This window comes from Panthera leo, chromosome F3 (assembly GCF_018350215.1).
Source record: "Panthera leo isolate Ple1 chromosome F3, P.leo_Ple1_pat1.1, whole genome shotgun sequence".
Taxonomy (NCBI): Eukaryota; Metazoa; Chordata; class Mammalia; order Carnivora; family Felidae; genus Panthera; species Panthera leo.
In genome coordinates, this window is record NC_056696.1 from 645329 (window position 1) to 651637 (window position 6309).

At 47.2% G+C, this 6309-nt stretch overlaps 1 long non-coding RNA gene across 1 annotated transcript; it reads left to right on the forward strand.

Moving 5' to 3' along the window:
* Positions 1-4611: 4611 nt before the first annotated feature.
* Positions 4612-6092, forward strand: LOC122211743. Its single transcript, XR_006198799.1, has 3 exons — positions 4612-4673; positions 5141-5165; positions 5752-6092. It is a non-coding gene; the product is annotated as an uncharacterized LOC122211743 (long non-coding RNA).
* The last annotated feature ends 217 nt before the right edge of the window (positions 6093-6309 follow it).

Here is a 6309-nt window from a genome sequence, read left to right on the forward strand (position 1 = left end):
TTACTTCCATCCATCCATCTACCCATCCGTCCGTCCATCCGTCCACCCATCCACCCATCCATCCATCTTCCTACCCATGTTTATTTCCATCTGCCCATCCATCCGTCCACCCATCTTTACCTGCATCCATCCATTTGTCCATCCATCTATTTAATTATCCATTTATTTTCCAGTCCATCTCTCCACCCACCTGTCCACCTAGCTGTCCATCCATCCATTCTCTTTTGTTATCACTCACTCATCAGCAAGTATTTATACTGAACTTTCCTTGTGCTGGATGCTTGGGATATCAGGATAAGTATCTTCATGGCTGATATATTTTTTAAATGTTTATTTTTGAGAGAGAACATGCATGGGGGAGGGGCATAAAGAGGGGGACAAAGAGGGGCGCCTGGGTGGCGCAGTCGGTTAAGCATCCGACTTCAGCCAGGTCACGATCTCACGGTCCGTGAGTTCGAGCCCCGCGTCAGGCTCTGGGCTGATGGCTCAGAGCCTGGAGCCTGTTTCCGATTCTGTGTCTCCCTCTCTCTCTGTCCCTCCCCCGTTCACGCTCTGTCTCTCTCTGTCCCAAAAATAAATAAACGTTGAAAAAAAAAATTAAAAAAAAAAGAGGGGGACAAAGGATCCAAAGTGAGCTTCACCCTGACAGCAGAGAGCCCAACGCGGAGTCGAACTCACGAGTTGTGAGATCTCAACCTGAGCTGAAGTCAGATGCTCAACCAACTGAACCACCCGGGCGCCCCCTTCACAGTTGATATTTATGGAGTGCTTTCTTTGTGTCAAGCACCATGATAAGTGCTTTTAACTATATTAACTCATTTAAAGCTGCCAGCAACTACTTGATGCAAGTAGTGTCATCCAAGATGATAACGCTGAGATGTGCACAGGGGGGAGTAAGTGGCAGAGTCATGCTTTGAATTCAGGCTGCCTGATGTGGGAGTTGAATCATTTATCAATCACCTCTAGGCCTGGCTGGTGCAAGCCCCAGGGATGGGTGGTGAGCCAGGCACACAAAACCCCTGCCCTCATGGAGTAGATACCCCTCTGCCTTTCCCTTCCTGAGACTGTGTGGATCAGTGTGGTGTTTGGGCTCAGCTGGGAGGAGGCAGAGGAAGCTGCCAGTCGCTCTAGCTCTGTGGTCGCAGTTGTGATCACGGGGTGACCCTGAGCGACTCACTTCTCCCTGTGAGCCTTAATGTCCACATCACAATGGGTACAAGATCCTATCTCCTCAGATCTAAGAAGCTATGGATTTAAGATGCTCCATTTTTAAACATAACCATCAGGAAGTAAAAAAACGATACTAAGTTCTAGAAAATGTTTTCTCATTACTTGGAAATTTTATTTGACACTTTTTGAAAGAGCTCTTTGAGCTCTTTGATTTGGTAAAAGGAGGTTTTTTTTTTTTTTTTTAGGGGTGCCTGGGTGACTCAGTTGGTTGAGTGTCCGACTCTGGATTTTGGCTCAGGTCATGATCTTGTGGTCTGTGGGATCGAGCCCTGCATCAGGCTCTAGGCTGGCAGTGTGGAGCCTGCTTGGGATTCTGTCTCTCCCTCTCTCTCTCTGCCCCCTCCCAGCTCACTCTCTCTCTCTCTAAGTAAATAAATAAACTTAAAAAAAAAAGTAAAAGGGTTTTTTTAAATCATATGTTGCTTTTTTAACTATGCATAAGGGAACTTATAACTGACATTCATTAGTTAAGACAGTCCTAGAATTTCTTCACATTTCAGGGTTTAATTTCTATATCCCTTTTGACTTAGAGTCATCACTGCTTGTATTTTTCTAGTAAATACTGTTTTCTTTTTTTTTCTTTGTGAGAGAGAGAGAGAGCATGTGCACTTGCACAGAGAGAGAGAGAGAGAGAGAGAGAGAGAGAGAATCCCAAGGAGGCTCCGTGCCCAGCACAGAGCCCGATGTGCGGCTTGATCCCATGATCCTGGGATCGTGACCTGAGCCGAAATCAAGAGTCAGACACTTTACTGAACTGAGCCACCCAAGCACCCCCAAATACTGTTTACTGTTCCATCCAAAGACGGGGTCAATACACTATAACCCATGGGCCCAATGCAGCGCTCCACCTGTGTTTGCAAATAAAGTTTTATTGTAACAGAGCCATGCCCATTACCTATCGTGTATGGCTGTTATCACGCTGTAACGGCAGAGTTGAGTGGTCATACCTGAGTCTGTATGTCTCACAGAACCAAAATTACTCCCCGTCTGACCCTTTATACAAAAAGCTTGCTGACCTCTGATCAGGAGTGTAGGAGGCCCAGCGTTTCTCACAAGTGCATGTCCTTGGTTGTTGCTCTGCAAGGCCATCTGGAATTGTGGGCATGGCTGTAGTGGTGCAGAATGTGTCTCCTTGGCCAATATCAAATCAGTGCTTTACTTCTCTGCTCCCCGTGTGTCTGCATACACAAAAACCTTTTAAGTCGAAGATGACTCACAGTCTAATCTTTCTGAAGACGTTTAAAATCGCACCTGTTCTCTGCATGTGAAGTAACAACATAGGAACAGCTAGGACCGAGTTTGCGGGAGGTCAGGCAATGACCACTGTGTCACGATGGTGAGATGCCACCTGCTGTAAGATACATCCACACTTCAGGTACAGGAAAACATGGAAAACGTTCATGACCCAGGGCAGCAGTGCTCTGTCATGGGGCTGCAGGCATGAGTGGCTAACTTGAGACAGTCTGGGTAAAGCTGAGACAGGCTTGGTATACACTGGGTGCTCAGTAAATGTTGGCTGTCCATCTCTACATGTCGTTGAGGTGAATTTGCGTCCTCTATTTGTGAGGCTTGGAGAGACCCCCCCTCCGCCACACCCCACTTGGGATAAAGCAGAGGGAGCCGGTGAGAAGTTCTGCAGGCTCATGGGGAACACAGAGGGTCAGGCTGCCGGGCAGCGAGTATGGTGTGGGTGTTTGGAGGAAGAGATTCAAGATAACGTCTGTGGATGGGGCATAGCACTCGGCTGCCCTCTTGTTCTCCCTTGAGACTGGCCAAAATGATGCCAGACAAATGACTCCTGTTAAGGAGAGGGTGGTGTTGGGGCGCCGGGGTGGCTCAGTCAGGTAAGCGTCCGACTAGATTCCAGCTCAGGTCATGATCTCATGGTTTGTGAGCTCACGCCCTGCGTTGGGCTCTGTGCTGGCAGCACCGAGCCTGCCGGGGATTCACTCTCTCCCTCTCCTTCTACCCTTCTCCCCCCTCTCTCTCTCTCACACACACAATAAATAAATAAGACGTTTATTTATTTTAATTTTTTATGTCTTTATTTTATCTTGAGAGGCAGAGTGCAAGCGGGGACGGGCAGAGAGAGCCTCCATATGCTCTGGCCCATGTTCATAGCAAGGAACAGTCCCTAAGTTATTCTTGAGCAGCACCAACAAGGTACTGACACGTATTGTGTCCTTCTAGGTGTCCCTAAGTAGGAAAAGCAGTGGTCCCATCCTGTCATGAGTCGCCAGGCTGTTGGTGAGGTGAGCTTCTTGTCTTTCCTTGAGGAACACAAGTGCTTTCTTAGGGTCTTTCCAATCAACTTATGTTGTAAATATGACAGTCTACATTTTCGATGATCCTGTTACTTTCCCTGATGGGGACAGTGGTGAGTGGTTGCCTCTTGCCAACTGTCACCTTGGTCAGGGGGACATTAACCACTTGGCTATGCCAAACCTAGTAATAAACAGTGTCCTAGGACTTTTTCGTCAGCCCCAATTTGTCCTGCTTGGGTGAAGAATTTTGTCGTTGGCATCCTAAGTGGTCTTGAGAGACACATCCCCAGGAAAAAGAACTTCTGACAGGCACCTATTTCATTAGCTTTTGGAGACCTTTGACGCAAGCACTGTGTGCCATCTGGTTTCCTAAAGTCAAGAGGAGAACCAAAGACCAGTGCAATGCGTGTTCATCATGATCTGACCCTGATGGGGTTTCTTTCCTGTGCATTCAGGTCGTCGCGAGAGCAATGGAAAATGGTATGCGTTTTGGACTCTGTCTCTCCTGATGAAAGACTGCATATATTCAGGAAGATGGGGCATTCCTGCTGGCATCAGTCTAGAGAGCTGTCCTGACTCCAGGTTCCTTGTAAGAAAGAGGCTTGAGGGTATGGAGAAAAGACAGATTTCCCAGGGGAAAACCTATGTCCATGTTTACAGTGTGAGGAAGACAATGTATTCACTGTGGTTTTGTGTGTGTGTGTGTGTGTGTGTGTGTGTGTGTGTGTGTGTGTGTGTGTGTATGCCCACGTGTGTGTTTGAGAGAGACAGAAGCTGAGGGACAGGGAAGGAGACAAGGAAACACACTAAGAGAAAGGGACACACACATTCATTAGAGAGACAGGGAGAGAGGAGAGGCAGCGAGAGATGTGTCCTTCCCCAGGAGATATGCGCCAGTGACACTGCACAATAACCAATGTCTATATTCTCAAAAATTTCCTCATACTACTGCACATTTCAAGGAATACTGCTGAGCGTGGCTCAGCAGTAACATTCAGTCCATGCAGGTAACCAAAGCCTCCATATGCTCTGGCCCATGTTCATAGCAAGGGGCAGTCCCTGAGTTATTCTTGAGCAGCACCAATAAGGTACTGACACGTATTCTGTGTCCTTCTAGGTGTCGCTAAGGTGAAAAAGCAGCAGTCCCATCCTGTCATGAGTCACCAGGCTGTTGGTGAGGTGAGCTTCTTGTCTTTCCTTGAGGAACACAAGTGCTTTCTTAGGGTCTTTCCAATCAACTTCTGTTGTACATATGACAGTCTACATTTTCGATGATCCTGTTACTTTCCCTGATGGGGACAGTGGTGAGTGGTTGCCTCTTGCCAACTGTCACCTTGGTCAGGGGGACATTAACCACTTGGCTGTGCCAAACCTAGTAATAAACAGTGTCATAGGATCTTTTCCTGAGTAGCAATTTTTCTTGCTTGGGTGAGGAATTTTGTAGTCGGCACCCTAAGTGGTCTTGAGAGACACATCCCCAGGAGAAAACAACTCCTGATAGGCATCCTATTCATTTGCTTTTGGAGACCTTTGACTCGAGCACCGTGTGCATCTGGTTTCCGAAAGTCAAGAGGAGAACCAAAGACCAGTGCAATGCCTGTTCATCATGATCTGACCCTGATGGGGTTTCTTTTCTCTACATTCAGGTCGCCACGGGAGCAATGGAATATGGTACGTACTTTGGAATCCGTCCCCTGCTGATGAAATAATCTAAATGGTCAGGAAGTTGGGATATTCCTGCTGGCATCAGTCTAGAGAGCTACCCTGACTCCAGGTTCCCTGTAGGACAGAGGCTTGAGGGTGTGGAGAAAAGACAGATTTCCCAGGGGAAAACCTGTGTGCATGTTTATTTACAGTGTGAGGAAGACAATGTATTCACTGTGTGTGTTGTGTGTGTGTGTGTGTGTGTGTGTGTGTGTGTGCGCGTGTGTGTCTGAGAGAGACAGAAAATGCGGGAAAGGGAAACACACAGAGTATGAGACACACTCGTGAGAGGGTGAGGTGACTGAGAGAGAGATGTGTTTTCCCCAGTAGATACGTGCCATGGACACTTGACAAGACTCATGTTTACATTCTCAAAAAAACTCCTCATACTGCACACTATAAGGATTATTGCTGAGCGTGGCTCAGCAGTGACATTCATTCCATGGAGGCAAAGCCTCCATATGCTCTGGCCCATGTTCATATTAAAGAACAGTCCAGAGCTATTCTTGAGCAGTGCCAACAATGTACTGACGTATATTCTGTTTCCTTCTAGGTGTCCCTAAGGAGGAAAAAGTGTGGGCCGTTCGTGTAAGAAGACACCAAGGTGTTGCTGAGGTGAACTTGCCTGTCTTTGCCTATGGAAGACAAGTTGATTACTTAGAGTATCTCCAGTCATATTCGGTGACATAGGACAATGTACATTTTACATGATAGCATTACATTCCCTGGTAGGGAGATTGGTTGTCTCTTGCCAACCGTAACTTGATAAAGGGGACATTAACTGCTGGCAATGCCAATCCTGCTAATAAACAGTGTCATAGGATCTTTTCCTGAGTAGCAATTTTTCTTGCTTGGGTGAGGAATTTTGTCGTCGGCACCCTAAGTAGTCTTGAGAGACACATCCCCAGGAGAAAACAACTCCTGGTAGGCATCCTATTCATTTGCTTTTGGGGACCTTTGACTCGAGCACTGTGTGCTATTTGGGGGTATTTAGGGGGTATCTAGGATGTGGTTATGGGGAGGGCCCTCCCAGAGGAGACGAGGCTCTGTCCCCTGCCACAAAAGGGTCTAGACTCATCAAAAGGATGATGAGTCCGTAGAAACTGGGTCT